We start from the raw sequence: 24,859 nt of genomic DNA, 5'->3' as shown, positions 1-24,859 counted from the left end.
TGGATTGTTATTTTTTAGTTTTTAAATTAATTTTTAATTGAGATAATGTTAGGAAACCCCATCAATTATTACCACCTTGGTGGAACCACCATCAAAGTCCCATGTGCTCCTTCCCTCTTTGTTCTTCACTTCCCTCATCCCCTCCTTCCTCTGGATACTTCAATTCTGTTGTCAGCTTTCAAGGGTTTTTCAGCTTGTCTTTATCTAACCCTTAGTTTGGTTTCTCTACACTTCACATATTAGTTGCCCCTTCCAATATTGATATTTCTCCTTCTGACGTACTTCAATGAGTATTATACCATCCAGCTCCATCCTTGTTGCCACAAATCGCATAAGTTTATCTTTTGTAATTGTTGGTAATATTCCTTTGTGTACATATGCTATAGATTCTTGATCTGTTCATGTTTTGGAGCATGTAGGTTGTTTCCATAGATTGGCTTTTGTAAATAGTGCTGCAATAAATCTGGAAGTGTAAGTCTCCTTTTGAATTAGTGTTTTGGATTTTGGGGGTATATGCCTATGAATGGGTTACAGGGTCCATGGCAGATCCATTTTTAGTACTTTGAGGAAGCTATATACTGCTTCCTGTAAGGGCTGGACCAGTCTGCTTTCCCACAAGCAGTATATAAGCGTTCCCTTTTCTCCACATTCTATGACAAATGCCATTGGGATCTTAATAGGGATTACATTTGCCTTGTATATTGCTTCAGGTAGAATGATCACTTTGACAATACTGAGTCTTCTGATCCATGAGTGTAAAATGTCTTTTCATCTTCTTTGTTTTCAACTTCTTTCTTTTTTTAATATATATAAATATATATTTTAATTTAATTTTTTATTTTTTTATATCATTCTTCATTTTTGCACAATGTATGCATTTTCATCTTGGTTATAGTCCCCCATACAATTCCCACCCCCCCCTTGTTTTGATCCTACTCTCTCCCCGCCCCGTAGTGTGTCTCTGGTTTATAGTTGCTTGTTGATTTTGATTTTTACTTTATTATAATTAGTCTTTTTCCTGGTTCCTTATTTAGATTTTTTAAATTCCTGCTGTGGGTGACACCATCCGGTATTTTTCTTTTTCTTTCTGGCTTATTTCACTGAGCATGATCTCTTCCAGCTCCATCCATGTTGCTGCAAATTGCGTGAGTTTATCTTTTTGATTTCTGAGTAATATTCCATGTGTATATTCACCGCGTCTTCTTGATCCAGTGATCCATTTTAGGGCATTTGGGTTGTTTCCATATCTTAGCTATTGTAAATAGTGCTGCTATAAACATAGGGGTGCAGGTGCCCTTTGGAATTAATATTTCTGTGTCCTTTGGGTAAATACCTAGGAGTGGAATTGCTGAATCATATGAAGTTCCATCTTTAGCAGAGAGAGGAATCTCCACACAGCTCTCCATAGTGGTTGGACCAGTTTGCACTCCCACCAGCAGTGCAGGAGAGTTCTTTTTTCTCCACAACCTCGCCAACATTTGTTGCTAGTTTTTTTAATATGTGCAATTCTCACTAGTGTTACATGGTATCTTGTAGTTTTGATTTACATTTCCCTGATTACAAGTGATGTTGAACATTTTTTTTCATATGCCTGTTGACCATTTGCAGTTCCTCTTTGGAGAAGTTTCTTTTTAGTTTTTCTGTCCATTTTTTGACTGGGTTATTTACTTTTTTTTGTTGAGTCTCATCAGCTCTTTGTAGATTTTTGTGATCAGTCCTTTATCATTAGTGTTGTGTGCAAAAATTTTCTCCCAATAACATTTTATCAGTTTCAGTGTACAGATCCTTCACTTAATTGGCTAAATTAATTCCCAGGTACTTTATTCTCTCTGCTGTTACAGTGAATGGTATTGTTTTGATTCTATTTTTGCTAGTTGTGTATAGAAACACAACATGTTATATCTACCTATATCTATCTATCTGTCAATCTATCTATCTATCTATCTATCTATCGATCGATTTATCTATCTGTGTATCATTATATATCTATCTAGATTTCTGTAGCCCCTAACTATACTGCAGTCATTTATAGTCGCTAGTAGCTTTTTGCTGGAAACATTAGGGTTTTCTTCTATCATGTCATCTGCACATAGTGACAGTCCTGCTTGTTCTTTTATAATCCGAATAACTTTTATTCTTTTTTCTGCCTTATTTCTCCTATCAGGACTTCCAATACTATGTTAAATAATAGTAATGGGGATGGATAGTCTTGTCTTTTTGTTGAGTTTTCTCTGTTTATTATGATGTTGGGTATGGTAATATACCATATTTTTATTTTTAGGTATGTTATTTTTAGGTATGTTCCTTCTCTATCCATTTTTTTGAGAATTTTTATCATAGCTGAATTTTAGCTAATACATCTCTGCATTGAGATGATTATATGATTGTTTTCTCTCATTTTGTTAATTTGATAAATCACATTTTGGATTGTTGAAACATTCAGGCAACCCTTGGATAAGTCTGAATTGGTCATGGTGTCTGATCTTTTTTTTTTGCCAAATATTTCGCTTTATTTCTCATTTTTTTATTTTTATATTCCCCATATGATTACAACCCCCTTATTTTGACCCCAAGCCCTCCTTTCCCCATCCCCCACCCCCCAAAGAGTGTCTCTGGTTCATAGTTGTTTGTTGATTTTGGTATTTTCTTTCTTATATTTATTCTTTTTCCTGGTCCCTTATTTAAGTTTTCTAGATTCCTGCTATGAGTGAAACCATCCGGTATTTTTCTTTTTCTTTCTGGCTTATTTCGCTGAGCATGATCACTTCCAGCGTCATCCATGTTGCTGCAAATTGCATGTGTTTATCTTTTTTGAATGCTGAGTAATTTCCATGGTGTATATGTACCACATCTTCTTGATCCAGTCATCTATTTTTGGGCATTTGGTTTGTTTCCAAAGCTTAGCTATTGTAAATAGTGCTGCTACAAACATAGGGGTGCAGGTGCTCTTTGCAATTGATGTTTCTGTGTCCTTTGGGTAAATACCTAGGAGTGGAATTGCTGGATCATATGGAAGCTCTATATTTAGTAGGTCAAGAAATCTCCACACAGCTCTCCATAATGGTTGGACCAGTTTGCACTCCCAGCATCAGTGCAGCAGAGTTCCTTTTTCTCCACAACCTCGCCAACATTTGCTGTTGCTAGTTTTTTTAATATGTGCCATTCTCACTGGTGTAAGATGGTATCTCATTGTAGTTTTGATTTGCATTTCCCTGATTACAAGTGATGTTGAACATTTTTTCATATGCCTGTTGGCCATTTGAATTTCCTCTTCAGAGAAGCTTCTTTTTAGTTCTTCTGCCCACTTTTTGACTGGATTATTTTCTTTGTTTTTGTTGAGTCTCATCAGCTCTTTGTAGATTTTTGTGATCAGTCCTTTATCATTAGTGTTGTGTGCAAAAATGTTCTCCCAGTCGGTGGAGTTTCTCTTTGTTTTGGTTATTGTCTCTTTGTGCAGAAGCTCTTTAATTTGATGTAGTCCCAGCTGTTTATCTTTGCCTTCACTGTCACTGCTTTGGGTGATGTGTCTGTAAAGATGTCTTTGATGTGCATATCATGTAGTGTTTCACCTATATTTCCTTCTATGTATTTTATGGTTTCAGGTCTTATGTCTAGTTCTTTAATCCATTTTGAGTTGGTTTTTGTGCATGGTGTTAGGTAGTAGTCAAGCTTCATTCTTTTGCATGTAGCGACCCAGTTTTCCCAGCACCATTTATTGAACAGACTTTCTTGGCTCCAATGCATATTTTTTGCTCCTTTGTCAAATATTAGTTGACCATAAATCTGTGGGTTTATTTCTGGATTTTCTATTTGATTCCATTGGTCTATGTGTCTGTTCTTGTTCCAATACCATGCAGTTTTGATGATTATGGCTTTGTAGTATAGTTTGAAATCGGGGAGTGTGATGCCTCCATTCCCTTCTTTTTTTTTCAGAAGAGCTTTGGCTATTTAGGGTTTTTGGTGATTTGGTATGAACTTCATCAATAATTGTTCTATTTCTTTGAAGAATGACATTGAAATTTTGATTGGAATAGCATTGAATCTGTATATTGCTTTTGGTAGGATGGCCATTTTAATAATGTTTATTCTTCCAATCCATGAGCAGGGGGTGTCTTTCCATTTCTTTGTGTCTTCTATTTCTTTTAACAGTGTTTTATAGTTTTCTTGTATAGGTCATTTACCTCTTTTGTTAGATTTATTCCCAAGTATTTGATTTTTTTTTGTTTTGATAATAAAAGGGATGATTTTTTTGATTTCTTCTTCTTCAGATTTATTGTTTGTGTATAGGAAGGCTACTGATTTTTGTGTGTTGATTTTGTATCCTGCCACTTTAGTGAACTGACTGATGAGTTGAATTAGTTTTTCTGTGGAGTTTTTGGGGTTCTCTATGTATATTATCATATCATCTGCAAATAGTGATAGTTTGACTTCTTCTTTTCCTATCTGGATTCCTTGTATGTCTTTCTCTTGTCTTATTGCTCTGGCTAGGACTTCCAGTATTATATTGAAAAGCAGTGGTGAGAGTGGACATCCTTGTCTTGTTCCAGATCTTAATGGAATTGCTTTCAGCTTTTCGCCATTGAGAATGATACTGGCTGTTGGCTTGTCATATATGGCCTTTAAGATGTTGAGGTATGTTCCTTGTATCCCAAGAATTTCAAGGGCTTTTATCATGAATGGGTGTTGCACTTTGTCGAAAGCTTTCTCAGCATTTGTGGATATTATCATATGGTTTTTATATATCTTTTTGTTGATGTGTTGGATAACGTTGATTGATTTTCGTATGTTGAACCATCCTTGTGTTCCTGGAATGAATCCTACTTGGTCGTGGTGAATTATCTTATGGATACATTGTTGGATTCTGATAGCAAACATTTTATTGAGGATTTTTGCATCAGTGTTCATTAGGGAGATTGGCCTGTAGTTTTCTTTTTTGTGTGTTGTCCTTGTTCGGTTTTGGTATTAGTGTAATGTTGGCTTCATAGAACGTGTTTTGTATTATCCCTTCCTTCTCAATTTTTTGGAAGAGTTTGTGAAGGATAGGCACTAATTCGTTTCTGAACGTTTGGTAGAATTCATTTGTAAATCTATCAGGTCCTGGGCTTTTGTTTTTGGGGAGGTTTTTGATTACCATTTTAATTTCGCTGCTTGTAATTGGTCTGTTTAGGTGTTCTATTTCTTCTTTATCTAGCTTTGGGTGATTGTAGAGTTGTAGGAATTTGTCCATCTCCTCTAGATTGTTGAACTTGTTTCCATATAACTGTTCATAGTAGTTTATGATTATTCTTTTGATTTCTGCTGTGTCCATTGTGATTTCTCCTCTTTCATTTATGATCCTGTTTATTTGTGCTTTCTCCCTTTTTTCTTTTGTAAGCATGGCTAGGGTTTTGTCTATTTTATTTATTTTTTTCAAAGAACCAGCTCTTGGTTTCATTGATCTTTTGGATTGTTTTTTTAGTTTTAATTTCATTTATTTCTGCTTTGGTTTTTATTATTTCTTTTCTTCTACTGGTTTTGTGGTTTTTTGGTGTTCTTTTTCTAGATCTTTGAAATATGAGATTTGGTTGTTTCTTTGAGTTCTTTCTTGTTTCTTGATGTGAGCCTCTATTGCTATATATTTTCCTCTAATTACTGCTTTTGCTGCATCCCATACATTTAGGAAATTGGTGTCCACCTTGTCATTCAATTCAATGAATTTTTTAATTTCTTCTTTGATCTCCTCATTAGTCAAGTGTTCTTCCAGTAGTGTGGTTTTCAATCTCTATGAGGTAGGAGATTTCCTTGCCTTCTTTTTATGGTTTATTTCTAGTTTGATGCCTTCATGGTCAGAAAAGATGGTTGGTATGATATCAGTCTTAGTGTATCTGTTGATGTTTGTCTTGGGTCCCAGTATGTGATTGATCCTGGAAAATGATTCATGTGCACTTGAGAAAAATGTGTACTCAGATTTTTTTGGGTTTAGTGTTCTATAGATGTCTGTTAAGCCCAAGTGCTCTAGATCCTTATTTAGAGCTTTATTGTCTTTACTTATTTTTTGTCTCATTGATCTATCCATTGTTGATAGTGGTGTGTTGAAGTCTCCCACTACGTATGTGTTTTCTCTGATGTCTGTTTTCGAAGATGATAATAGTTGTCTGATATATTTTGGTGCTCCTTCGTTTGGTGAATATATGTTAATGAGTGTTATTTTTTCTTGAAGTATTGTCCCCTTGATCATAATGTAGTGACCGTTGGGGTCTCTTTTTACCTTTTTGAGTTTGAAATCTGTTTTATCTGATATAAGCATAGCTGTTCCTGCTTTCTTTTTTGGTCCATTTGCTTGTAGGATTGTTTTCCATCCTTTGACTTTGAGCCTATTTTTATCTTTTGTAGCTAAATGTGTTTCCTGGAGACAGCAACAGGTTGGGTTTTGTTTCTTAATCCAGCCTGCGACTCTGTGTCTTTTAATTGAAGAGTTTAGTCCATTTACATTTAGAGTTAATATTGATATGTTAGCATCTGTATTTGCCATTGTGTTTGTCTTTCCTTTGATTTTATTTATTTATTCCTTTAGAATTTGTTTTTTCTTATTTTTATTTTTTGGCCTTCTTTCATTGTTATTCATCCCTCTGAGGTTCTGGCTTTAGGACTCCTTGTAGTATTTTTTGGAGTGGGGGTTTAGTCGTAATGAAATTCCAGAGTTTGTTTGTCTGGGAAGGTCCTTATTCTTTCTTCATAGAGGAAGGAGATCTTTTCAGGAAAGAGTATTCTTGGTTGGCATCTGTTTTCTCAGAGTCTGTTGACTATGTCCTCCACTCTCTCCTTGCCCGTAGTGTTTCTTTGGAGAAGTCTGATGTCAATCTGATTGGTTTTCCTTTGAATGTTATCTGTTTCTTCCCTCTTGTCAGTTTCATTATTTTTTCCTTGTCTTGGATTCTTGAGAGCTTTAGTATTATGTGTCTTGCTGTATTTTTCCTTTCGTCATGGAAGTTTGGTGTTCTTGCTTCTTGTATATCAATTTTCAGCTCCTTCTTCACATTTGGGAAGTTCTCTTCAATTATCTCTTTGAATATTTTCTCTGTTCCTACATCTCTCTCCTCTCCTTCTGGTATTCCTATAACTCTTATATTTCCTTTCCTCATGGAGTCAGATAGTTCCCAAAGTCTTTCTTCAGTCTTTTTCCTTCGTACTTCTCTTTCCTTTTCTGTTTTGGTTCTTTTTATTTCTGTGTCTTCAAGAGTACTTATTCGTTCTTCCATTTCATCTATTCTGCTTTCATTGCTTTTCCCAGAGTTCTTTAGTGCCTCCATTAATTCTTTGATTTCCTGCATTTCTTGTACTTCCCTCTTTAGGGACTCAATTTCATTCTTCTGAGTGTTGTTTTCCTTAATGACTTCCATCATTTTTTTCATCACAGCAATTTTAAATTATTTTTCTGCAAGGCTCAGAAGTTCTTTTTTTTTTTTTTTTTTTTTTTGCGGTGTGCCTTTTTTCTGAGGCATTGTTACTTTGCTTGTAGTTTTTCTTTTCCTGCTGCCTGTCTTCTAATTTGCCTTATGCATTGGGACACTGTGCCACTGGTACTGGCTGGCATCTTTTTGGTGTGTTCTTTTGGGAGTTTCAGAAACTGGCAATCCAAACGAGTCAAAAACTGTTATGCCAGAAGTCTAGTGAGGCAGTGGTACTTTGAGTATGTTAATGGTCACTGTCACAGAATCTCTCCTCCTTCTGTGTTTAGTTACAAATGTGCGTCTTGAAGTCCCACAGACTTCCGTGAAGGTGGGGCAGCTGGATTGCACTCTGAGTTCCAAATCCTCCTCTGGGCTCCGACTTCCTGCCAGGTGGGACTGGGCTTGTGGGGGCCTTCAGCTCACCTCTGACTGCGCAGGGAAACTTCTCCCTCTGGCTCCATGGGGAGCCTTCTGCCAGATTCAAGCAGTCTTTATTGAAGAAAGGTCCCTGTTCTAAAATGGCGCTTTGGAGACAGGGCCACTCTCCCGCATGCTGGATCTGCCCCAGCCGTGGGTGCCCGCTCCCCCTCTGGGCTCAGACTGCTGGTCAGAAGGGGCCTGGCCTGGGCAAACTTCCCAGCTCACCTCTGACTCCTCTGGGACCTTTCTGCATTTCAAGTAGTCTTTACTGAAGAAAGGTCCCTATTCTAAAAATGGCGATTTGTATACAGGCACACTCTTCCATGCGCCCGGTCTGCCCCGGCCCTGGGTGTCTGCTCTCCTTCTGGGTGCTCCCTCTCTGGGCTTGGACTGCTGGCCAGATAGGGCCTGGAGTGGGCGAACTTCCCAGCTCACCTCTGGCTCCTGCAGGAGCCTTCTGCCGGTTTCAAGCAGCCTTTATTGAAGAACGGTCCCTGTTCTAAAATGGCGATTCGGAGACAGGCACACACTTCCGAGCACCTGGTCTGCCCGGCTGTGGGTGCTGGCTCCCCCTCTGGGCTCAGACTGCTGGTCAGAAGGGGCCTGCCTTGGGCGAACTTCCCAGCTCACCTCTGACTCCTCTGGGATCCTTCTGCTTGTTTCAAGCAGTCTTTACTGAACAAAGGTCCCTATTCTATGGGGTGTTGGTGATTTTTTTCTGGTTGCTAGGTGGCACCAGAGATCTCTCCTAGTGTCCTTGGGGAGTTGTTTTTCTTACCCTGTGGGGCAGGGGAACAGAGTGGGAGTGGTGGGGAAAGCCTCAACGACTGTGGGGTGCTGTGTCTGCCTTGTGCCCCACTTTCATGGGGATCCCACGCCCCGAATTTCATGCCCCGGGTCTCAGCTCCAAAGCCCTCAGGTCCAGGATGTGGGCTGTAGCCCAGTACAGTGTCCGCAGAAATGGCGCCTTTTGCACCCTGCTCCTGTGTCCGGGCGCCTGGTTTCTGATTACTCAGTGAGGGACATTCACCTCAGTGAGGGCTCCCGTGCTTCTCCCTGCAAGCCTAGGTCGCAGGCGCGGGGACCTGGGCAAGCATGCCGCTTTTCCACGCAAGTTTACCAGCTGGCCCGGGGGCTGTGTGTAGGTCTCCGGGAGTCTTTGTTTTTCTCTAATGGCACCTGGGGCTGTTGGCTCCCCTCTGCGGGGAATCCTGCAGGGTTCTCCACAGCTCCAGTTCACGGGGTGTGGTGGCTGAAATAGTTCCTTTCCACTCACAGTCCCACTTGATGTGTAGTTTGTTCTTGTTGGTTGTTTTAGTTTTTTTGTTTTTTCCTCCTTTCTGTTGGTCAGAGAGTGCCGACTTTGTGGGTGGGGGAAGGTAGCAGGGTTCTGAGCTTTCCTCCCTTCTAGTCCTCTTTTATGGCAACTTTCTTCTTCGGGTAGTTTGCTGGAGTCGCCCGTTTATCTTCCATGTCCCAGTTCTCACTGGGACCTGCCGCTTTTCCTCCTATTAACTTTTTTTTTTTAATGGGAGATCTTATTTGCAGTGTTTCCTCGCCACCATGTTGATCTACCCTCTGGTGTCTGATCTTTTTAATGTATTGCTCAATTCAGCTTGCTAAGATTTTGTTCAGGATTTTTGCTTCTATATTCATTGGAGAAATTGGTATATAATTTCCCTTTTTTATACTGACCTTTTTTTTTTGGTAACAGCATTATGCTCATCTAATTAAAAAAGATAACCTGCTTTTCAATATTTTGAAAGCATTTGAGAAAGATGTGTATTAGAGCTTCTTTGAATATAGAACTCAACATTGAAACCATCTGGTGCGGACATTTGTTTTTGATTACTGTTCAATTTCTTGTGACAGGTCCGTCAGCTTTTCTGTTTCTTCAGTGGTGGTACATCACACAATTCAAGAATTTATTCATTTCCTTTAAGTTGTCCACGTTGTTGGCATAAATATGTTCACAAAGTCTCTTATGACCTTTTGCATCCATATTATGTCTCTTCTTACATTTCTGACTTTGTCTTCTCTTTTTTTCTTAATAAGTCATCCTGCAATTTCCCAGTTTTTATTTTTTTAAAAAACTATCGGTTTCATTGATTTTTTTTAGTATTGCTTTCTATTTTATTTTTGCTGTGACTTTTATTATTTCTCTCCTTCCACAGACTTGGGGCTTAATTTGCTCTTATTTTTGTTAGTTCTTTTAGATGCAAACTTTTCTTGTCTGGAAAGCTCTTGATATCTCTTTCAAATCTGAATGACAGTCTTATTGGATATAAATTATTTTTAAGTTATTTTTTTCTTTCAGCACTTGGAGTATGCCATGCCACTCTCTTATGTCCTACAAGGTTTTGAAACTTCTGTGAAGCCCATTGATAGTCTTATGGGGTTTTCCTTGTATGGTATACACTACTGTTCTCTTGATGACTTTAGGTCTTTATTTACTTTTAATTTTTTTATCTTTATTTTATTTATTTATTTTTAAAGATTTATTTATTTATTTATACAAGCACTGGGTACAGTCAGAAGCACGGGAGGGTGAGAGAATTCACGAGAGCCAGAGCAGGGAGCAGAATAGGCAGAAGGACCCAAGTGCACTGCTGAGGGGAGCAGCAGGCGGCTGGAGAGGTCTGCGCGCATGTGGGCCCCTCGCCGGCGACCAGCGATCTACCAGCGCTGCAGAGGCTGCGGGGAACCTGGCAACCCAGCGCTCAACCGCTGTGCCACCAGGGAGGCCCAGGTCTTTATTTATTTATTTTTTTGTTTTAATTACATGTTTCGTGGTGTAGGTCTCTTTGAGATCCTTTTATTTATTTATTTTAAAGCTTTATTTTTATTTATTTATGCATACAAGAAGGGGTGTAGACTAGAGGTGGGGGGTGGGATGAAGATTCACCAGAGAGAGTGGGGAGCAGAACAGGTGGATCTACTGAAATATACTGCTGAGGGTGGCAGCAAGCAAAACAGGAGAGGTTTGTGTGCCATTTGTGTTAGCTCCCTGGCTGGGAATCAAACTCATGCTGCAGTGGCTGGCGATAGCTTGATAGCACTGAGACATAATGCCTGTGCCACCAGGGAGGCCCCTAGGTTCCTATTGTTTGGAACTTTGTGGGTTTCTTGTACCTGTATGTATGCCTTTTTCTCTAGATTAGGGAAGTTTTCAGTGATTAATTCCTCAATAACATTTGCTGACCATCTTTCTCTCTTCTTATTCTTCTTGTAATATCCCTATAATGCAAATATTGTTCCTCTTGATGTTATCCCACATCTTAGTATATCTTCTTTTTTAAAAATTCTTTTTCATTTTGCTGTTCTGTCTGGATGATTTCTATTGCTTTGTCTTCCAACTCAGTTATTTGTGCTTTTGTTTTTTCCAGTATACTGTTGGACCCCTCTGTTTTATCTTTTATATCTATTTCTGTATACTTCATCTCCATGACTTTTTGAATTGTCTTTCATTTTTGTAGTTCTTTCATATTTCTCCTGAGATCATTGAGCATCTTTATAACCATTAATATGAATTCTTTTTCAGCAGTTTGTTTATTTGGGGGCTTTTTTTTTGTTTTTGTCCCAGAGGTTTATTATCTTGTATTTGGGGCATTTTCTTCTGTTTCCCCATTTGTGTGTGTGTGTGTGTGTGTATGTATGCATGTGTGTTTAATTTTATGTTTTAGGCAATGCTACTACCTTTTTAGCACTGAGGGTTTAGTGTTATGCTGGCAATGTTATGCTGGCAATGTTACATTATCCCAAAGGATTGTCTTCCTGGATCCCTAAGTTAGTTGTCAAGGTATTTCCCCTTTAGGGTTGTAGCCACTATCTGGTATGTCAGGAAGCCCTGACTCAGCCCTGGACTAAGTCCTGCTCAGTGGGTTGTGCTGTGGGTCCAGCCATGTATGGCTGCTGTATTTGCTGTAAGACATGGGATGTTATGTCTAAGCTGCCTGCCATGTTGGTGTTCACTGGACCAGCAGTAGTGTACAGTACCAACAGCAGCCTACAGTATCAAGAATATAGCTAACTGCTGAAGGTGTGGCCTTCAGTGATCTAGCTAGGATTCAGGAAGTGCATTGTGATAACTGATCTGCTAGGGTAGTATCTACAGTAAGTATATCTGTAGATCCTGCTGGCAGGGGCTTTGTAAGTGTGGGTAGGGTAGAAAAGTGTGCCTTGAGTGCAACTGGCATTATGAGTGTGGCTTGGGATGCTCAATTGAGACCCTGGTGCAAGGGAACCAGGAACCTCACTGTAGACCTTGTGGGCATGGCAGAACTTAGGAGCACAGAAGGCTTTGCAGGCATGTGGGCCAAGAGCCATTGCTGTGCTGTAGTCTGATGAAGTACACTGAGGCCAGAGGACCCAGGGGGGAAATCTGATAGCCTTTGGGCTATCAAGGATCTCAGCTATGTGTAAAGTCTGCTGGATAGTTGACTATGTTTTGGAGATCCTGGCATACTTGCTGGCTGGCTTGCTTGCTAGCAAATAGATGGTAGATAGCAGGGGCCTGGCCTATTTGTGTTCCCGTGATGGACCCTGGACTCTTTTGCTCTCCTCTTCCCTAGCTAGCTTGGCTCCTTCCTTATAATGGGTAGAGCTTTCTTCAGGGATTAACCCTGATAACCTGGAGAGAGGTTTCCAAAATGGTGCCCACCTGTGCTTTTATTGGCAAAATTTTTAGAGATTGCCAAGATGGTGCCTGCTGATGATTCCAACCATGGGTTATTTCCTACTATTCCTTCCCTTCCAGGCCAGTGCTGCAATAGTGATATCTAGGGCTGTTGTTGTTTTTTTTTTTTAAATTATGGTGGGTGCTGAATCCCAGGACAAGTGAGTCTTCTTACAGGCCTAACAGGGGCTGGTTCTCAGTGTCTACTTTCTCCTTGGGTTTCCAGTGTTCACTTATCTCTGTACCTCAAATTGGGACCTCTAGGAGTTAGCAGGATGTGATGTAGTTGGAATCAAACAGTTTTTAGCCTTTTCAAATTGCTTTCCTTCACTTAGTAATACACAGTTAAGGTTCTTCAATGCCTTTTCATGGCTTGCTAGCTCATTTCTTTTTTAGTGGTGAATAATATTCTGTTTTCCAGTATGTCACAGTTTATTTTTCCATTCACTTACTGAAGGACATCTTGGTTGCTTTCAAGTTTTGGCAATTATGAAGAAAGCTGCTATAAACATTCCACGTGTGGGTTTTTGTGTAAATATTACTTTTAAACTTTTTTTTAGTAAACAGCAAGGAGTGTGATTGCTGGATCCTCTGATAAGAGTTTGTTTAATTTTATAAGAAACTGCTAAACTATCTTTCAAATTGGCTGCACCAGTTTGCATTCCTAGCATCAATGAATGAGAGTCTCTGTTCCTGTTGCTCCACATCTTCACTAGCATTTTGGGTTGTCAATGCTCTGGTATTAGCCATTCTAATTTTTTTTTATAAATGAATTTAATAAGAACACAACCATGCCCAGATGTTTACATATTGTCTCAACAGTTTTGCCTTACCAGTGTCAGAATTTAGTAACTGTGACAGAGATTTTATGGCCAGCAAAACCTAAAACATTTGTTATCTGGTTCTTGACTAAAAAACTTGCAAACTGCGCTACAGAGTTGCCGTACATGTCTCATTTAGGCATGGCTATTTTTCACATCAGATTGATATTCAGAAAATTCCTGCTTTCTATGACCCTCCTAAAACTCTTGCAGTATCTTAAGAGTTATGGGTTAAGCTAATTTTTAAATAGATACCTTTGGTTTAATATCATTTAAAAAATATAATGTTTTCTTTTGGTTTCTAGGCACATATCTTCCTAGAAGCCAACTTTCACTTTAAAAATTAATCTCTTAATGTATATAAATTCAAAAATGGTTTATTTTGAAAGTATATATTTTAGATATAGAACATTATCTTTTAGCATTCTCTATTGCATTCCTCTTCTTTTCTAACAAGCAATTATTCCTTTTTCTCCCCCGTTGACCCTAGTTTCACCGATTCACCCTCCCTTGTAGCAATTTAAAATACTGCCAAGGAAAGTTGCTTGTCCCTGTCTTGAATCTGTCAAGCTGTTAACTAGTTTCTTCTCAGGTGTCTGCTGAAGATGAAGCAGATTTTCAACAAATGTGGTTCAGGGACTATTTTGCCAGATTTTTTATCATCATTTTCAGCCACAAGAGGGTCCTGACCAAGAGGAGTTGATGATTTTGCTCTTTGTGCTCTAAATATTATTTTGCTAAATTGCCATGATCACATATATTAGTAACTTCACATTTATTTGGCAACAGGCAACAGGGCCCACAGAATAATTTATGATCTAAATGTGGCTCATAATAGCAGATTTGCTGCTGGTGCTTAGAAATTAATTCAGAAATCACTGTCTGTAGCATAATGATTTACCATTGTTTTTAAACCCGTGTTATGAAACCTAAGAGTATTAATTAAGAATAATGGCATGAGGCCAAATAGAATCTGGTGATGTTTCATATTAAAGTAAAGCAACCAGTTATAATTTGAATTTTATTAACATTTTTATACTTTTCATATCAAGTTGTAAATGATCCTAGTTAATATTTTCTGGTGGCTTGAGTCTTAGCAACACCACTTATTAGTCTACAATTTAGATACTCTAATAGATGTTTATGTCCTGTCCACTTTTTATGAATTTTCAAAATGGATAAGAACAAATCACCATGTTAGAAACAATCGAATGTATTTAAAATTGAAGGAAGATTTAAAGAGGGGGATTTTATAAATCATAGCAAGTTGTGACTATTTAGTTATTCATTTATTCATTTATAGATGAGCAATCAACTTCCATTTGTGTTTATCTCTATGGCTGAAAAAGATGTTCATCTAATGGTGACAATGGAAACCTAATAAGCAAAGAGTGACCCTGATCATAGTCAGCTCCTGGATCTGTTCCATGGAGATGGAGCCTGTGTGACAGTAGACTTCACAGCCCATGTAGCAGACTGGTCAGGAGCCTATTCCTCAGTTTCTTTTTTTCTATCTTGTGACAGCCAATTCTCAGGTACTTCAAACTGCAATTAAATGCAGGTTTCTCTCAGGTACCCTTGATGGGTCGAGAGCTTCTCCTCCACATTATATAACCTCTCTGTTGGATTTTTTCTCATTTTTTTCTACAAATTCACTTTACTTATCCAGAGTGGTGATTTTTAAAAGTTGAACTGAGTTAAAAAAAAAAGTGAAAAATGAAAACAGATTAGAGTGAGGAACTGAAGATATGAGGGATATTTTAAAATATGGTCTATCTCAGATATTGTATATTCCTGAAGACTGAACTCAGAAACTTTCTTTCCAGATGTGTGCAGCACTGGGTGGTGATCTGACAAGATCAAAACTGCAGGAGAATGGACAATGAAGCACAGATAGATGGAAGGATGTTAGATTTTATTGATGATGCTTGGTAAGAAGACAAGCTGCCTTATGAGTATGTTGTAACACCACTGAATGAGCTTACTGAACCTGAACAGTACATGGTCACAGAGAGAACCTGTTAAGAACAAGAAATGAAGTGGACAGACAGCCTTACCATACCTACAGCAACACAATCTCCCCACAGGGAACTGACACCTGGCTCCTTTTTCACTGATAGAGTTCTTTTTTTTTTTTTTTTCTTTTTTTAACATGGATACAAATATTTTCTTTCTGTCTCCTAATTCAGATCTTTTAGTGATAGATCACCACTAAAAAATGTATACCTACTTAGTTTGTGACAACAAAGTGCAATGTAGAAATAGTAGAATGAGAAAATGATTGATATTTCTCAGGAATGCAAAATATTTGGCTCTTTGAGTCTAAAATTCATTCATTAGCTTATATTTGAATATGATTGATTAAACATTTGCCCTTAACTCTAATTTGCTTTAATATCAGAGTTTAGCATACTACCTATGTTTCCTGGGATATAGGTGATTGAAGATGTAAGAGGAAAAAACAAAGAAAGAGGAAGCCAAGAGGAGAATTGTTAATTCCTCATGTACACCACTCTGAGAAACAGCCTAAGTATGTATGTATAAAATCTGTAGACGTAATGGATATTTAGATAGACCATTCACTGACTACTGGGATTTCCGTAATATTCCCCAAGATATTTTCAAACTTGGGATATATTTCTATATTAAAAAGTTACATGACAGTTACATCTAACTTTAACTTATAACTTGCTATGGTACCTCTGGAAAAGATTTTTGGTTAGATGGAATACTAGTTTTTATCTAGTGACAGGATTTCTTTCTCAAAGCTTCTGCATATGTAACTGAAACACCGTGGAGCCAGTGGTTATACATTTGTGTAAGAATTGGTATTTTGCAAAACACATTCATGGGCTTTTATCTCTTGGAATTAGTTGTCTTGGTTAAGAAGTATATTTCTTCTATCCATACTCTGCAGGAAGATTCCCTGGCTTATATTTCTGATTCCTCAGAGAAAAACTGAAAACATGGAAAGATTGAAATCACTCTCCTCAAAAAAGAAAACAAAAAAACATAATTTTCTCTCCAAGTGGTTGTATGAGAATACCTGCTGAAAGTAATGATGTGATGAGAACTGTCATTAACATTTTACAGAATGTTTCAGTCTATGATACCCTTTCTGTATGGTCTCATTTCTCATTTGCTTTTCACAATTTCTCTGTAAGGTATTGTCATTTCCTGAGCTCCTTCATTTATAATTTCCTATACTTCTATCAACAGTTCTTTATCAGAGATATCTGTCCAAATCAGTTGGGATTCTATTTCAGGAAGCAGATCTGTAATTAGGCCCATTTTCTTTTCTAATCTTCCTGATTTTTAACATGTACACGAGGATCAAATTGTGTGAAACATTTGTTATGCTGCTTTGCATATATTTATGTCCAAGCTTGATTTTTCTAGTTAAGCAGCAATTATTAAATGAGTTAAAAGCTAATCAAAACAAAAGAGACGTATAAAAATACGAATCTTAAAAATTAGAACTTGACATTAAAATTTTCAAAAGCTCCCATTGGTTCAGAATTTAATTCAATTCAATTCATTGGACTGCTATTTTAAAAAGTGCTATGTGTTAAATGTTGCAAAAGGTTTTCCAAACAGAGTTAAACATGATTGGTGTCCTCAAAGAGCTGGCAATGTGGGATTTAAGATAAAACAAAGCAGGGCCTCTCTGGTGGCTTAGAGGCTAAGTCTCAGCACTTCTACCAGAAGGCCCACCACTGCACCCTGAGTTCGATGCCTGGCCAGTGAGCTAACCCACATGTGCATCAGACCTCTCCTGTTTTGCCCGCTGCTCCCTTTAGCAGTGTATTCAGTAAATCCACCTGTTCTGCTCCCCACTCTGTCTCTGGTTAATCCTCTTACCTGCCGCATCTTCTGGCCACACCCCAGTTCTTCTACACACACAAAAATTAAAAATGTCAAAAGGAAAAGATAAAACAAAGCAGAATATCTTCACAAAAGGAAATTCTCAGGTTAACTGAGAATTATTAAAACTACCATAAATAAAAATAAAGAATGCAGTATAGTGTAGCTGATACTCAAAACCCACTATGTGAGATATAGTGTTCTTTTGATGCTTATTGAAGAAGTATGAGCTCTTTTTCTCCTCCAGTGTGTGAAAAACTGGGAGCATCTGTGCTGTGGGAAAGAACCAGGATACTAAATATGAGGAAATAAAATGATGTCCAAAGACAGTGCAGATTGCAAATGAAAAGATAGCTCAAGGCAAGTTCTAGCAACTAATGGTGGTTGGAAAATTAGAAAAGCAAGATGATAAAAATGTGAGAAGACTGGGGACTAATTCTGGACATTGCCCAGAATTCTGTGTTCTCAGGAAATGTTTGCAAGCAGTACTTTAGGTACATATAGGGGAGCACCAACAGATGCACAACTTAGAAATAACCACAGAAATATTGAAGCATTTTATGGTTATTTGGATACATAATGAATAGGAAGCTAATTTTCTGTGTAGGGAAGTTGCTAATGTGCAAACTCTACTTTCGTGTCAAAATTCTTTCTTTTAGAAATCAATTTAGAAGGCGTCTATATGGTACAGCTCTGCATCACACACTCACTGAGAACTACGGGATCACAGTATTGTCTACTTTCACCATCTAAGAATAGGTTGGCATGCAATTTTATTTTTCTTAAGTAAAGAAATCTCAGCTTTTTTCAAATATATATTTATTGTCTGATGTTATTCTTTCAGGCTTCCATTTTATGAGACTATGTATGGTATTTTTGATTCTAACAGAAAATCATTTTTACTATTATCTTTCTGAATAAGTTGCTCCCTTTACTTTCACTTAAGACTTGAGGTGGATTGGGCCAATTATAGTATCAAATTAGACTTGTGTTCTTTTCAAGCAAATACTGTTTGTGAACTCAGATCTTTTTTTTTTCTTTTTCCCATCATTGTTCATTTTTAAACAATGTTTACTTTCTTTTCTCAGGTGGAATCAGATGTTGATGAAGAATTTATAGATAGGTGATATGATTTTGAAAATACTTAACCTTTCCACTCTATGTAATAGCAGCAGGATTCATCCTTTCAGTTAATAATTAATTAGTGAGTACTTTTTATAGACCAGGTAGTATTTTAGTTGTTAGCATAGTGGTGAACATGCCAGGCCAAGAATCCAAGCTAAATATGCAAGTGATTACCTTAATAACGCAATAACTGCTAAAAGAAAATAGTAGATGATGGGACAAAAATTGAAATGGGTTGGAGTCAGGTGGTAACCTAGGTGGAATAAATCAAGGTGAACCTCTCGGAGGAGGGGACACTTTAAGAACTTAATGACAGGGATAGTGGCATGTGAAGAGGATCTGGGGGTCTGAATGTCCTACGCACAGAGAACCAAACCACAGGAAATGAACAGCTGGATAGAAGGCACAGGCAGTGTGGGGGAAAAAAAATTGCTGGCCATTTCCCGGTGTTGACTCTGCATGGGTGTGTGTACAAGGTCCAAGAGTTATTAAGCCCATCTTCTTACTTGAGAATTGTGACCCTTTTTTGAAAACAAAGACATTTTCTTAACTGTAACAAAGCCAGGTAGATAATACTGTACTTATATTTATACCCTTTTTTTTATTTGCTAAGAGAAAAAAAAATCCAGTGCAAGTGAGGGCACTGCTTAGGAAAAAAAAAAAAAAATTGAACTCTAATCTGCATAATGCCCATAAAAAAGAATAAAAACCCCTGTTAATTTGGCACTTCTAAAGAGTTGTCCTGAGAATTAAGACTCTTTGTAGCTATTTTTTTATTTAAAAATCTTCTTTTACAACATTTGGGATTTAGGAGAGAAGCAGAAATGCCATCTTATTGTATACACATTTTTAAAAAAAATATTTATTTTAAATTATTTTATATATTTTTACATCATTTTTTTCATTTTTGTACAATGCATGCATTTTCATTTTGCTTATAGTCCCCGTGAAATTCCCACCACCCATTCACGTGTGAACTATCACCATGGTCCCTTGTGTTCTTCCCACCCTTGTTTTGATCCTACTCCCTCCCCCCCACTGTAGTGTGTCTCTGATTTATAGTTGCCTGTTGATTTTGATTTTTACTTTATTATAGTTAGTTTTTTTTTCCCTGATCCCTTACATTTTAAGTATACTTTAATAGATAAGAAGCCTTAAGGAACAAAAGTTCAGATTTAGGTATCATGCCTTATATAGATGGACATGGGAGACACTGCATACTGATCAATAATTTAAGTGCAATCTAGAAATGTTTATTAATCCAGTCATCATTAATCATAAATTGTTAATTAAAAATAAGTTTGTTATGAGATATATTGTCATAATTACTTACATATATTTGTGTATATATAATTTTAAATAGACATAATTTCACACACAATTTTTATTTAGTCCTTTCCACTTGACAAAACAGTGTGACCGCAGCTTGACAGAGGAGGAAACTAAAGCTCCAACATCCTAAGTGACTGAACATGTATATAATGCAAAACTAGGATTTGAACACAATTATCTTTGTTTCTAAAATCTTTTTCACTATGCCATGGTGAATTTGGAAATTCTGGTAAAAATGAAGACTTTTATTAATTTCTTTGTTGTTGTTGTTGTTGTTTTTTTAATCTAACCAGATGAAAAGTATAAATAAGTTACTAGGGGAGAAATAGAATTTTTTAAATATTTATTTATGCCTATAAGAGCTGGGGTGCAGGCCAGAAATGCAGGGATGAGACTATTCACTAGAGACAGAGTGGGGAGCAGAACAGGCAGATTGACTGAAATACACTGCTGAGGAGAGCAGCGGGTGAGACAGGAGAGGTCTGCTGCACCATGTGGGTCACCTCCCTGGCTGTGGATTGAACTTGTGCTGCAGTGGCTGTGGAGAGCTTCATAGTGCTATGTCTCAACCCCTTGAGCCACCAGGGAGGCCCTGGGAAAAATATAATTTTAATCTACTTAGATAACACTTTTTCTAAACCTCTGGAAGTGTTCAGTTACATAAAATTGACACCCAATGAACAAAAACTTTCTCTGGAATATAAATATACACTTTATGTTATTGAAGAAGAATTGTCAAATAGTTATTAGAAGTGTTTTGTTAATCTTGTATGATTATTGTGGGCTTTAAAGTTAATGTTTTTGAGAACCTATACTATCTCAGAATGCACTGTACAAAATTCTTTATAACTACTAACCTTTAATCCTGCTCCATTTTATGACAAGGAACTTGAAGCACAGAGAATTTAAGTAAATTTAGCAGTTTGAAAGTATTATCATTTCATTGTAATAAACAGAACAATTATGAACTTTCATTCTTTCAAAGGGGGCTGCTTTTTGCTTGGTTCTAAGTAGTGAGATTTATCCTGGATATGATAAAATCTAAATTCTTCATTTATATGTAAACTTAGATAAAACTTATATATACTTTCCACCCCTTACCCAGGAAATTTTGAAACATTTAAGGCTATTAGTATCATTTATAGTTAACTGAAGCTTACTGCGTGGAAACCTTAAAGATTAAATGTATTTTTTAGATTCTGTCATCCAACCTACTGTTGTGCTAGAGCAAGGTATTAACAGTTGGGAAAATAGAAGTACTGATTGTTTGACAAAGACAAATTCCTGTACCAGAATTTGCAGCTCAGAATGAACTTCATTCCTAGTTTTGATTGATTCATCACTGGGATGGACTCCCATTCACAATATTCACAATATTCTTGGTTAGGAAGGAGGTCACTACAGTTTTAAACTTTGTGATATAATTCATCATCATGACATAAACTTTCAAACTTATTAATTTCCATTTCTGTGCTGGAAATACTTTCATTAAAAATTTTCAGTCATCAGCTGGCCTTTTTTTATATAGATTTATTAATCCATGTTATCAGCTCTTGACTTTAATTGTGTATTAATGCAACTTGTATTCTCAGGACTAGATGAGTAATCACTAAGTGTGCTGATCTCTAAGTTTAACTGTGTGGTACAGTGTATGAGTATATATATTAATGTAACTCAAAGAGCATGTCATAACAATGGCAGGTCAGCTTATTATTCTTAGATACATACAACATGTTAAAAAGGAATTTACCTATGGCCAAGAAATCAATTTTTTAAGGGCAAATATTTGGAAAATGAAACAAAACCACAGAGATCAACCCTAGCTTTATTTGAGTAAAATGAATGCCCTGTTATATAGAAGGAATGGTTTCTCCTTGCTGAAGAGATAAATGAGAAATGTATTTCACTGTCAAGATGTATCTTGCACATTTGATGGAAAATTACTGAAGAGAAGCAGTCACATTTCAGTGTCTCAAACCTGTTAGAAAGTGAGAGCAGTTTCTCTCCACGGAATTGTTATTGTGAAAAAAACAGGCTGGCTTGTAACACTGGGGTGCTTGATTTCAAGTCCTGGTTTATATTGGGTCTTCAACAAGGTGTGGAGCTGTAATAGGATGTGGTGGTTTGATATAAGGTAGTTTATATAAGTCTGATCCTTAAAAGCCCATGACATTCTACTGAGAATTCTCTGCTCTGATTTTTCTCAGATAAGAAATTTACGGGTCATTGTTAGACACTCCAAGTTGTTAAACAAATATGAAACAATTACTGCTGTAGGGAAACATTGCCCGAGCATCTCTGTTATTGTTTATCTTTGGCATGTTTAAATTTGTTGGTGAAAAAAATAAAAAAAAGCTATCACATATATATTGATCACTCTGATAACTTTGGGAGAGTATGAACCATATTTACTTCTCTTGGGGCATAGTTGTCTACTGATGCTGCTTTCAGAAATAAGAATAAAATCAATTATAATAAGACCCAAGGCTCCTGGGATTTTCTTTCTAATGGGTAACATTTTAGGGAAATCCCAATTCATCTGATTTAATATCTGTAAGAAACAAATACCTAGTTTATATCTAGTTCAAATACAGTTTTTTTTTTCTTGCTGTTGTCTTACAAAATTCTCAGTTTTTCAGTCTTTCATTACTTAGTTGCTGATATGTGAGTGAAGATCTATAGTAAAAATAGCATACATCCCAGATATGCTTGCTCTGGCAGACTCCATTCCTTAATATATCAGATTGTAGTTCTAATGCACCCATTTGAATGCCTAACATTAAACTTATTTTTTATGTAAAATTTTAAGATTATTTTAAATGAATAAATTATTTCTTTCACTCTAGAGATTTAGATTTTTTCATATTTGTGTATGAGTTGAGTAGCACTGACATACATTTTTGTAGACATTATTTGAGTATGTATATTTATTTTTTGAATTCAATTATATATATATATTTCAGACCTGGAAAAGCTGATAGATCTTAGGTTATGTGTTTGTAATACAAAACATAGAAAATGCCCCTGGTTGTGTAAAGCTTCTTTAAACTATTGCAGTTCTATATAGGAGTCGAACGCTGTCATTGCAAAGGTAGTTTCATGGTTTTTATGGCAAAGTTGGTAAGTGTTTGCTTCCATTTCTGTAAGAAGTAGTGTTGAAATGCATGGGCTTCTTCATTTACACTATCACCTTGAAGATAGTGTAAATGACAAAATCAGTGTTTTTAAGTCCCAGGTGAATTTGCTACTTAATATGGAACAAGTGTTACTTACATAGCAGTTTTTCAATCTAATGGCTAAGGTGATTTTTGGTTAATCACACACATGCATTTATATATGTGTGTTTATGTATATGTTTGTATATATGTGTGTATGTATATATAACCTTTTTAAGACAGCCATGTTATATATCCTTATAAACAGGAGACAGGAAATGCCCTTTCCCCACACCCACAGTGTAGGCGCTACAGATTAAAACAAAACAAAACAAAACAAAACATGCTGAACCTTGTGGATCAAAGATGAGGCAGGAGATATAAAATGGATTAAAGTTAAAATGAAGATAAATTCCTGAAAGCAAATAAAGGCATGAGAAAATGCAAAAAGCTTTCAAGGTTAAATAGAGTGATAATCTCAAAAGCCAAATGAATTTAGTTCTATTCAGTTTTATCACGACCTTTCACAAAATAAGACCTTAAAGAGATACCTGGATAAATATGATGAGCTGCTGCTATAATTCACCACAGAAGAGCCCTATCTATTATCTAATTGTCTTTTTCTGACTTTTTTTTTTTTTGCCCCTTTGTAATAAATCTCAGTTTGAGAACATTTTAATGAATGACTGCTACCTAGGTCATTTCAATAAAAAACATTTTATTTTAAAAATTAAATCATTGCCTCTGTTAAATGTAGGCACCGTTTATTAATTAGAAAAGAATATTTAAGTTGTCTGAAAGTGGCTAACATCCCAGTATAGAGTTCTCTCATATGACTACATTTTGTGCTTAATATCTGCATAGAACAACTAGTCTTACTATGGCATTAACTGAAGATTTTCTTTCTTTTTCCATTAATCTTCTCCTGTATGTGCTGAAGGCTTTAAGTTCACTCATGACCTTGTCACTCAAGGACTTGCCAGCCAGCAGTTGTCCTGTGTATGTTCCTTGTTTTGAATTTTAGATGATCTGGTGGGTCATTAAGTCAGTGCTGAACTATATTAGAAATAATAGCTGTGAAATCATGGTGAGATTTTAAAAGCCTGTAAAGTTGGTGAAAGGTCATTTGATCATATATAATGTTTAGGAAATACACTAACAGAAGTTTGCTTGTGTGAAAATGACAAGTAGATATATGACTGCCCCAGCCGCTGACTTTTAGTTCATATTGATGCGCTATATATCTACATAGCAATGACAAATTTGATTTTGTTTTAAACTAGGATAATTGGGAAGGACTTAGAATAAAAAAATAGTATACGTCATCTTCATTTGACTGATTATATTACTTTATAAGATCACACAGCTCTTTCTGTAGATTTAAGAGAAAGTATATATTGTGCTGCCATTGTTTGACTCTTTCTAACAGAAAATACGTAATGTGGGAAATTCATAGCTTAAGGATATTGTAGGTAGAAAAAATATCATAGAGTTTGTGGAAACTAACATGAATTATTGGGTTATTACAGAACTAAAAACATGAACCTTGTTTCCAAGTGGAATGCAATTATTAACATGGGACATGAAGGACAATTGTTCATGTTAAAATGATGAAGTTGAATACAGCAGAAATTCAACGAATACAGGCTATGTAGGCATCTCATTAATTGTGAGTTATTAAAACTTTGAAATTAGAATTTTTTTTTTAATTTTTAAATTTTTTTTTTAAGATTCATTTATTTATTTATACAAGCACTGGGTACAGTCAGAAGCGCGGGAGGGTGAGAGAATTCACCAGAGCCAGAGCGGAGAACAGAACAGGCAGACTGATGAAATACACTGCTGAGGGGAACAGCAGGCATGGCAGGAGAGGTCTGCTCACATGTGGGACCCTCGCCGGTGGCCGGAGATCCAACTGGTGCTGTAGAGGCTGCGGGCAGCTTCGCAGCCCAACGCTCAACCACTGCGCCACCAGGGGAGGCCCTGAAAGTAGAAATTAAGTGAAAAAGTAAGCAAGGGAGATATGAGTACATAGTG

The 24,859-nt window shown here is 36.8% G+C and overlaps 1 pseudogene; it reads left to right on the top strand.

Annotated features, from left to right (window-relative positions):
• Nucleotides 1-16,268, top strand: part of LOC119260716 (anaphase-promoting complex subunit 13-like) — a 54,214-nt pseudogene extending 37,946 nt beyond the window's left edge.
• The last annotated feature ends 8,591 nt before the right edge of the window (nt 16,269-24,859 follow it).

The sequence above is a fragment of the Talpa occidentalis genome, unplaced genomic scaffold (genome assembly GCF_014898055.3).
Source record: "Talpa occidentalis isolate TD23 unplaced genomic scaffold, MPIMG_talOcc4v2.1 talOcc4.6, whole genome shotgun sequence".
NCBI classification, from domain to species: domain Eukaryota; kingdom Metazoa; phylum Chordata; class Mammalia; order Eulipotyphla; family Talpidae; genus Talpa; species Talpa occidentalis.
The sequence above is the reverse complement of the archived record's forward strand: the minus strand, read 5'-3'. Positions and strand labels throughout refer to the sequence as shown.